Here is an 8,643-nt window from a genome sequence, read left to right as displayed (position 1 = left end):
GGTACTTATCCCTGCAGCCAAAATAATACACCACCATTTACACATAACCCTTGCATTCACACTTTAAGGTACTAGTACAAACATGAAAGATGAAGATTCTCCAGGTTCCTTGTTGCCATATGTTCAAAGGATAAAAATCTAGACAGAATCRTCTTCTGTATAACACAAGCATTAATTGGAGTGAGACTAATTAGTCACCTACCTTTGATGAGAAATGAGATCTCCTCCGCCTCTGTTTTTAAAGTGAAAGATTTACASCTCAATTTTAATGTCATTTAAAATATTCCCCTCTCTTTTAATCTGCTGTAGTAATTTAATGTAGATACCTCTGCAGCAGAGGAGCTCTCTGCAAACTGATTATGATACATTGGGCCACGCAGTATCATCTTTCAATAAACTGTAGGAGTCAACAGTAAACTGAATATGTTGCTCTGATGTGGAGCTCAATTAATAAATTTGGACTATGGATTTTAAATGTCAACAGTTTAAAGAAGCTTTAATAAATTATACTACAATTAGTATCTCTAACTGGAAATTTTCTATTCCAATCTCTGTCTTAACATGTCTTAACATACCTCACAATTTGGGGTGTTTACCAAGAAGTGCATTCTGACTGCCACACAGTAATGCATGTATCTGTCATGGCTAGTTTTAGTAGTTTTAAACAGCAGGAGTGTGTATAAGCCATATATTTGGGTYAAAGTGCCTTGCTATAGTTTATTGAATTCTGCTGAATCATCTGAGCTTATGTAAAAAAATAATTGCTCTTTCCAGCAGCTGAGATTTGTTGAATGGTACTCACTACTCATGGTATTGGTAACACTAGTATAGTTCCCATTTGCTGCAAGTATAAACCATTCTTTATGTATATATTCTCCCTCGCTTGAGGAGATGACTTAAATGAGCAAGCTGAACCTTCTAAAAACTTTTCCTAACTATATATGACAGTTCTCCCTCTGATCTTACTAGAATTTGGTAGACTTTAAAGTAACCAGAAGTCTATAGGTCCATCTATTTTATRAGTTAATGGTATGAAAAATTCAATAGAAGGAATTTAACGAAAGCTTCATGTACAAGCTCAAGTCTCTTGAGGCTTATGCTGAGCAATTCTATTTTTCATGACATGGTTCAGTAAACTGCACTAGTTCCATGCATTTTTAGTGCACTATGAGATATTTAGAAAWCAAAATGGAGCATCATTATTTTAGGCAACAGTGTGATAGAATTTTGTCAGCAAAGACTATCTAGTGTCCAAATATATCCTCAGTAYGTTTGCCTGAATGCTGATTTTCTTTTGAGGGATTCACTTGCCCTTAATAAGTCACTCAGAGGTCATCATTCCCTTGAGAGCAAGGTTTTCTTATGGATATATACTCATATGCAGCAAAATTTGTGGTTTTTCTCAAACTGTGTCTTTTTAGGATTATTTGTCTAGATTTTGTATAAAAGTAAGATTTTCCTTGCATACAATCTTATTTAATTTAAAATTTTAAGAATTTACATATAAGAGGAAAATATTACACATTAAAAATCTTTTAAATAAAAAACGTTTTATGCTCTACAATGGCACCCTTGTGTATGTAAGATGTTACTAAAGATTAGTAATAATTATTTCATGCATAGTAATTTTGTCCATGATTTTCATTCTGTAATCACWGGAATGCTTCACTTATATACTTAGGGAAATATTGCAATTTTGAGCTGCTCAGGAAGCATGATTTCAGTGGAAATATATTAATCTGCAATAGATCTGGATCTATCTCATAGATATCTTCCAAGTGGTATATAGTAACAACTAWTTTGTAAGCAAAGGTCTAACTGCTATTGAACCACTCTAAAATACTTGTGGAGATTGTGTAGAGATGTGAGTTTGTATCCTAAATTATTTCACAAGTGAAATGAATTTCACAAGTGAAATGAGTCTCTGTATAAAGCCTCATGACAAAATGTAAGTGAAATAGAGATATAACTGAGCAGGGAGAGTGCTTTATTTCTGCTACTGGAACTAACTTTGGCTCTGCTTGCTCCCAGAAGTAAATCACTAAATTTTCTGTGTCTCATTTCCCTATTTCGGGATTATAGACAATAAAGCACATCTTGTACACTTTGCAGGGACTTGCAGTTGCCTCCTGGTTTGCTTTGCACACTCATAACCAGGCCAGAGTTTCAGCACAGGGAGGTCATGTGGGAGAGAAGCTCTAGAGACCTTCCCATTGCTGGGTCAAAACTACAGTCATAGGCAAAGAGAGAGAGACTGGTGCTATTTTAGAGCTGTAACACACCACCACATTAAGAGAAAGCTCCTACCAAGCACCCTGCCGCATTTCATTTCACATGCTTGGTCTTCCCACCATTTATCCTGCAACTCAAATCCCATTCCCGCATCCTCTACCAAGTGACTTTCCTAATAGAAAGTATATATCCCTGCAGTAACGCTGAAGGGAGGGAGGGAAAGGGAAGATGCTGTCGATACTCATTCAAACTCAGAAGACCCTTGAGTGGAGTCAAAGGTGCTGCTGCACACCAGACCCTGAACGCTTGGGTTTTGGGAAAGAAACTTTGGGGATGAATAGAAAAACAACTGGAAAAATCCAGTTCATGAGTTGTTGGGAAGAAAGCTTTGCATGACTAGCCATTTACCCGAAAATGCAAATTACACTGAGGTCCAAACACAGGTTTTAATTAATGATGAGATAATTACACTTTAAAAGGGGTTTTTTTTATAGCTTTTAGTTAAAAAATTCCCATGCATGTGAAGAATTTGCTAAAATTAAGTAAGGAATTAAAAGTGAAGTAACACAACATTGCATACTTTTTTCTACAATGTCAAGCAGTGCATGCTATATCTATGCATTTTTATCATGGGCGGTGTACTGCTGTGGAAATTTCCATCTTCAATCTCCCTTTTACAAATTCCATTAACTGTAATGCAAATGCATATAAGATTTTGTTGTTGTTATAATTTTTTCTTCATAACCTACTGCATACTATAGAAACTGGCAACAAAACCATTTTTTTCCACCAGTAAAAATGCACATACTATTTCTGCACAGTGATCCAGTAAAGTAATTTCTCTAGGAACTTTAAAACATTAGCCTTTTAAGTGAATATTGCATACTAGAGGGCCGTATCCGGGCTAATTCCTTCCTGGGGCTGTTGGAAGTTCAAGGTTTAAGGTGCCACTCACTGACAGGCAGAACTAGATTTACGATTTAATTTACATGTAATAATTTTAAGAAGTGATAAACAAAATCTCATAGGTACCTGACAGTCTCAGAATTCATCAGGTGCTTTTTAAATGTTAGCTGAGAGACCCAACGAAGCAAACCAGAGGGCTGTGGTCAAGTAGGCAGATTCAGAGAAAATGTTACACCTGAGTGGTCCAACTAATACAGCAGAAGCCTAAAGCATTAGAGATGAAAAGAAACACAGTTTGAAAGACTGTGATTGGTAACAGAAATCAAGCAACTTCAATTAGACTTGCCCCCAAGGAGATGTCTGAAGCTGCAATATGAGCACAAATTGCAATGCGCTCAGAAAATACCAAAACTGTCTCTTTCAGAACCACAAAATCTACTTTGAACAGACAATAGGCCTACTAGCATATCAAGTGGAACAAATTAAAACTGTCAACATCACAGCTACTGTCTTAAATTGGTAACTTAGCATGACCCTAAAGCGGAATAGAAATTAGATGTTTGATAATGTTCAGAAAAGTGAAGGCAATGATCAGCAGACTGCCTTCACAAATGGTGCAGTTATAATATTCAAAAGCCTTTTAGAAAGTGTTGACTAACCTGCACAAAATACAGCTTTAGAATTTTTTTTTCGTTTATGCAATAAACTCCAAGAAAGTAATCATCTAAGGAAAAATAGTCATTATAAGTGAATAAATATCAAGTGAATGATTTATCAATAGTCTTCTAACTGACTGTGGAAATTTTAGCCAATATTTTAAGAAATGTTGTGTAATCGATATATAATCTCTACTGTATTGCAATACATAATCAGTAACACTTTGAAGGGCCTGGTAACATCTGCTGCTGCTAAGAAGACCTAATGCTGTTGTCTGGGGAAAAAACAACCTGTGTGTATTTGCAAAATCAAAAAAAAAAAAAAAAAGACACACCTGTCCATGGCATACTTTCTCACATTTGAAAACCTCTTAAACAAATCTGATAATTCTTGCTCCCACAGTATGTTCCCATTATAGCACAGCAACCAGCTGTAATCAGCAAAATATAACTTCCCAAAAGGATTTAGATATACAAACGCTAAACAATGCAGTGCCTGTACTATAGACACCCAGACATAGGACAGGTAGATCCCTAAAAAGAGGCATATCAAGCATAGGGTAGTCCAAAATATAGTCCTGAAGAGCAGGTTTGCATCAGCATCACAACACTACCAGGCAGCACAGAAATCTACCTGAGATTCACAGCCTGGAAATCTCTTACACCYTTTTCCACTCCCCTCTCTCCCTCAAAAGCAGGAATTACTGCTTTCTTTCAAGATAGTACTCTCTTTAAGGTGGTCAGAGGACTGCTCTGCTTCAGTGGTCTCAAAGATGAAGTCTTATGTCCCTGCAGACATGAGCTCCAGATACGCAGACAAGAGGAAGGTTCAGAGAGATGCAAGTTTGTCCCAGGGGCTCCTGTGGCCCCTTAACAAAATAGGAAATCTAAATGGTAAGAATTTGACAGTGAGAGTCTGAGGATAACAATTTTGGTGTTAGGTGTTCCCATTCACTCTAAATCCCATATCAGGCACCATGGCCTTTTGCTAATCTTTGAAGAAACAGCTTTAGGACAGCCAGCCAAAGCCTTCACCTTCATACAAAGACAAGGAAAATAAAGCATAGGGCTGCAGTTCACTTAATACTGTCCAGATAAATATAATAATATGGTATTAAACTGAATTGACACACTTGACTGGTTGCTTGCTAACCAGCCCAGAATGTGTTCGAACTGCAGTGTGTGACCTTTTGGGGGTGAAAGTTTCTCCATGGCATTGACATTTACCCAGGCTTTGGGACTTTCTGTCTCCTAAGCTCACAGACTGTTTTATGGGACCTTCTGGCATATTCAATGAAAAGAAAAAAAAGAAAAAAAAAAAAAGAGGAGAGGGCAGTGGAAGAAGGACTTCAGTGGTCTAGGTTACTGGAGTAAGAAGAGGAGAATGCAAGAAATCTAGACATGGCCTTCTGAAGGCTGAATATTATCCCCAGGGAGTGGCAGCTCACCAAAAACTCTATTAACTTTACAACTATGACTTAAGCTGCATGGATTTGATTGCACAGCAGAGCAGTGGCTGTTCCCTGCTAGGTCTGTCCTACTTTTACATGATTCAGTTGATGCCTCTGAAATTCTGTTTGTTGGTGTCCCCAGCTGTAGATGTTGCTGCCTGTTCTTTCACTGAATTAACTTCTACTGGTTTGTCTGTGACAATTATCTGTAGATGATAAAAGCTGAACTTAAGATCTTGAAATATATTCAGAAAACTGAAAAATATATAAGGTTCTGACCAAAAGTCTCTGCAATATAACAGATAGAACTTATCACCAAAATGCAGGCAGCAGAGCAGGCAAGCAGCTTTAACATGCACTAATATGATCACACTGTGAAAACTATAGAGAGGATTCTGTTGTTCTGACGGATGATTTTGTCAATAACACTGCTTTTCAGTTACCATTTTTTTCCCCAGATGAATAGTCTTTTGATACCTCTAAAAGCATTTTCTTGGATCTGGGCTTTACAATTAAAGCAAAATTAGTGTCCACACTACTACGATAAAATAGCATAGAAAATAAAAGAAAAACAAATGCAAATCAAGGGTAAGTACMTTGGCTTAGCTTGTCCTTTGCATTCAAGAAAATTTACGGCATTTTACTGAATTAAAAGGGCCCTAGATCTGAGCCAGTACCACAGGAAGGATTATTCAGGATAAGGCAATTTTTTGGAGGGATAGAAAAAAATGCAGCAGTTCCTATGGTACCTTCTATCGATGTAAAAAAGGAGAGGGTAAAGGATGTTGGCAAGGACTAAGCAATACCTTGGCATTACAGCATAGCTGCCACAATCATTCAGGACCACTTAGAGCAGCCATTAGAGCGATCTGACTTATGCTGTGGGTCTGGTCCGAGACGCAGCTGGCCCAGGGTCGTGGCAACGATGTCCAAAGTAATTTAAAGCATCCATGCACCTCCCCCAAATTACAAGGCATGCCTCATGGCTGCAGTGAGGACGCTGCATCATTAACTTTAGAGCCATTTAACTTATGTTTGCATTACAACTGCTGCCTGCTGGCATCCTGCATGTTTCCCTGCCTGCTCCCAGGTTTCCATGACAAACCAGAAAACTCGATGCAATGATAAGTTAGTAAATCAGATGAGTTCCACGAGAATTTAGAGGATAGCAGTTCAGCCTCCAATATCTGACCAGATAATCACTTTCATGGTCACTTGCCAGTGACAACAGTTACAACGTTTGGATACTGCCTCATTAGCATTCCCAGGACCGTGCAGTCTGCAAAGCTGCTGCCCTGCTTTGATTCATGAGCACTGCAACGCTGTACACAGGCTACACATGGCCAAATAATCATTAACGCATATTTAGGCACCAGTGCGAGTAATCTGCTTTTCAGTATTACTGAGGTAATGTGTATCAATGTGTATCTTTGGCATGGTGGGAGTATTTCTTCTAGTTTTCGAATATGGAATTAATTCCTCTTCTTCCTTTTTCTCTTCCCCTTTAGTCTAACATCCGTTGCCTGATATTATTCAAGTTATTATTATTTGGGACCTTTGCTTCGAGTAGTTGTAGATGATCTTTTCAGATGCTGGTAACTTTTAAACTTGCAAATATTATTTAAATTGTATGATTTATGGATCATTCTATGTCTTGTTATCACCTAAAGCCTATTTTTCCACTCTAAACAATAAAACATTAAAGGTCGCTTAACTCCTGCTTTAACGTGGGTTGCATTCAGGCTAATCCTCATTTCTATAAAAGAGTGGTAGATAAATTTTCATTCACAAAGGATGAAAAATAAAGCCTTATATTTCTCTTTTCAGAAGCCGAGATATTTTATGACAATTATACTAATAAGCAAACAAAAATTGCTTTACAGCAGCACAAGAAAATGCTGCAACAATGGAAAGGACAGCATATTTGGTTAGATAAAGAAGCTTATTTATGAATTTATGGCTAAAGATAAGAGCCTCTCATTAAATCTGTATATCATATTATTGCTTGTCCTGTGCATTTGAGTAAATACACTGTGTGAATATGAACAAGGCTTCTTGCACAGATAAGCATGTTGTTCAGCCTGAAAATCAGACAGGCCCATGAAGAACAGGTTTGGGTTTTTGTTTTGAGGAGGGTTTCTTCTTTTTCTGGTAGACCTTGATTCTGACACAGCTTTGATTTAACTATGGGCTTCATGTGGTCCATCAGAAAAAAAATAATACCGTATGTGACCGGCTTTCAACATCTCTCTGTCTTCAAGCAGCTCAGTAGTAATCAATGAGTGGGATTTAAGTTTAACAAACTCATTGCATTACTGTCATGCAAGAAGGAAGGTTCACAAGAAAAAATGGTGTCAAGGAGCAGGTTACTCCTGCAGCAAAGTCAATTCCTGTGGCCTGAGAGAAGAATCCTCCACACTCTGTGTTTCCTCCAAGGAAACAGACACTGGAACAGCCAATGGTCTAAGTTGCTCCAGTGGCAGCACTCCAGGTGCTGACCTGGAGAATCCACACTTGTTTGTAATGTGGTTGGACTGGACAGAATAAGCCCAAATAAACTTGATTTCTCTTCTCCCTTCCCTTCCCTTCCCTTCCCTTCCCTTCCCTTCCCTTCCCTTCCCTTCCCTTCTCTTCCCTTCCCTTCCCTTCCCTTCCCCCTCTCTTTCTCTTTCCCTTTTCCTTTTTCTGAAGCTAACAACAAATGATATATCCTGTTTTGTTTGCTACCTTCTCATTTTTTCTATCTTTTCTAGTTCCTATTCTCGAACTTTTCTCCACTACCAAAAAAGTTAAAAATGCATTCCTATATCTTAAATTAAAATAGAGATGCTCACATCTGCCTAGAACTTGGACTCTAAGTTATGAGATGGTGCAATAAAAAGTGCAGCCCTTGGCAAAATAACATCTCATTTAATGATCTGTTTTTTATTTGCACAACTTCTAGCATCATTCAGCCATGATATTTACCAGAAATTTTGATGCTATTGTAATAAAAAGACTGAGTGGTTATATTTTTAGTATGATTGTTGGACCTTTTTTTTTGTGTGTGTGTTATTTTTCCTCGCTTAGAAAGTAAGCCATCTTACTACTGAAATGCAAAACAACTCAATGAGACAGACTACTGTAAACCCTCTCTTATTTGCATCAGCCTTTTTCATTATCATGGGAGTGCAATATCAAATTAGTTTAGCTTCTTGACTCGTGAGAGAACACAAAGAGCTCTCAAATTAAGATTCTCCTGAAAGAATATTTTAGTGTCAGGATTAAATGTGAACTAACATTTGATTGATTAGCAGAATTAGCGCAGATGAATAAAGCCCTTGAGGGCCAAAACTTCTGAACGTCCAAGAACATGTCACTTAGCATGACCCCACTTATTTCACTAGCATTGTAAATCT

Source organism: Nothoprocta perdicaria, unplaced genomic scaffold, assembly GCF_003342845.1.
Source record: "Nothoprocta perdicaria isolate Ctin4 unplaced genomic scaffold, notPer1 scaffold_136, whole genome shotgun sequence".
Classification (NCBI taxonomy): domain Eukaryota; kingdom Metazoa; phylum Chordata; class Aves; order Tinamiformes; family Tinamidae; genus Nothoprocta; species Nothoprocta perdicaria.
The sequence above is the reverse complement of the archived record's forward strand: the minus strand, read 5'-3'. Positions refer to the sequence as shown.